This window comes from Maylandia zebra, linkage group LG20 (assembly GCF_041146795.1).
Source record: "Maylandia zebra isolate NMK-2024a linkage group LG20, Mzebra_GT3a, whole genome shotgun sequence".
Taxonomy (NCBI): domain Eukaryota; kingdom Metazoa; phylum Chordata; class Actinopteri; order Cichliformes; family Cichlidae; genus Maylandia; species Maylandia zebra.
In genome coordinates, this window is record NC_135186.1 from 37,666,636 (window position 1) to 37,668,853 (window position 2,218).

Consider the following 2,218-nt stretch of genomic DNA (forward strand, 5'->3'; position numbering starts at 1 on the left):
GCGTTTTGCAGTTTTGCAAAATGTAAAAAGTTTCAATTTGTTCAGTATCGAACAGCAGAAATGAGGCTTTCTGTCGGAAGTAAGTAAAAAACAAAAAAATCCAACAGCGGCCGACAGTGTAGATGGTGGGCAATAAGGGTGGGCTCTGATTATCGATTTAGAGAGAGAGAGAGCTGTGCATGAGTGTGATCGTGGTGGAAGCAAAACAGCCAAAGTCAGAGGAAATTCATGACGATGTTCATGTGAAGCGTAGTTTGGATCGTCTTTGGCTGCTGGTTCGGTCAATATTGTTTGAGAGAGAAAAACCTGCAGCTTCAGAATCAGCGCAAAAAGGACGTAAACACAAAGCGACACTTCAAAATCAGCGAGCTGTCGGCTTTCAGCCCCGACAGCGTGACCGCGTACGTGCCGTCGGGTGAGAAAGGCGACATCTCGCTGATTCTGACGCGTCGGGTCGGCGCTTCGTGTTTACGTCTTTGTGCAGAGACCGTGTTCCTGCTCTCATTTACTGCTTCAGCTGTTTGGTGGTTGTTGAAATTTTGTTTTAACCTGAAGCTTTAACCTGAGATTCTGGCGTTTTGGGCAAAATAAATTTATATTAAAAAATCGATTCAGGATTTTAATGAATCAATTTCACGTTATCCAAGCCAGAATCGACTTTAATCGATAAATCGATCATCAAAAGGCAGAAACTGAAAGCAGCTCCAGCTTGGATCTGTTTCTGGGAACAGTTCAAAGATCTGAAGCTGATGACCTGAGAGGGCTCGCTGGGCTGTGGACAGTTTCATTAGGAACGATCGTATTACCATCTCATAATCATTGTTATTGGGATCATTGACCTCCAGAAGCATCACCTCCAAAGGAAAACAGGTTTTTCATGATTTCCAGCAGCACAAGGTTTGCTGTTCATTTGGACCACAGGGGAGATTTCGGCCACGTAAAAGAACAAAGTCACTCGAGTCCTTCTGAAGTGCATCCAGAGTTTTTTGGAATTGAAGGCCTGAAAATCAAAGCCCGTAGAAGCTGCCCGGACTTGCCAACAGGGGGCGACAGCTGCAGTTACAAAAAGACCTGGGTCCTTCTGAAGTGGATGAGAAAACGACCCTCGGCCTGACCCCTGGATGATCTGATATCGTCGTGTCGGTGTTGTTCCCAGATCATCATGAAAATGTTGTTCCAGGTTCAACATTGCAAGTGACCAATCACATTGTTGTGACGTTATTCTTTGGCGCGCCAAGCCATTCATGCATTTATGAAATTCCAATGTTGCAAGGACAATATCAGTTCTGCTTAGTGTTTATTAAAGGGTCGGGGTCCGTTGATCGGCAGACAGAGGCGGTTTCTCGCAGCTTAAGACAGTTTTTTGTTTTACTGCAGTTTTTCCCGAAGTCGCAAAAGTATGACGTCACCACATTCTGATTGGTCACTTGCAATGTTGATCCTGGAACAACATTTTAATGATGATCTGGGAACAACACCGACACGAGGATATCAGATCGTGCGCCTGACCCCTACGAGCACTTTGCTGATGAGTTCATGAGCTCAGAGATTTTTTCAGGTCGCTCTGAGTGAAACATCAAGTTCATTTAATGCGTTTTGACCATATTTGTGCCAAGAAGGAAGATCATCGGGGCATGCTCATTGGCTCGTGACTGACATTTTGCACCGTATCAGCATGATGCAGATGTGAGCTGTTTTCTGAACATCTGGTATTTATAGATGCTTTGAATTCTCCAAAAATTAAAGTCGTTTTCAGTGACATCACAAAACCCACCTGATCACAACTGTTTCAGTCATTTTGTGCTTTTATGTGTTCATTTTATTCTGATTTATTTGTGTATATGATTTTAATTCGCTGTACAAATGTAAGGAGACCTCAAGCATTTTAATGGGTGCCTATAAATAACATTTATTATTATTATTACATGAATGTCGCATTATTTGCTAATGTAAAATAGCATAAGAGACCGTAGCCCATTGAATACATAACATGAATACATGTCTAATGTTCCTGAATACGTTTTTATGTATTTGAAAATAATAACGTTTTTGACTTGATATTAATGACTAAACATTTAAACAAATTTTACTAAACAATGTAATTAAGCGCCTTGTTGTTGCTTCAGGAGGCTATACAAATAAAATAAAATTGAAATTAATGTTCCACATGCTTTATATCCGCATGCATAATAATCAAAATAATTAAACTCGTGGTGAG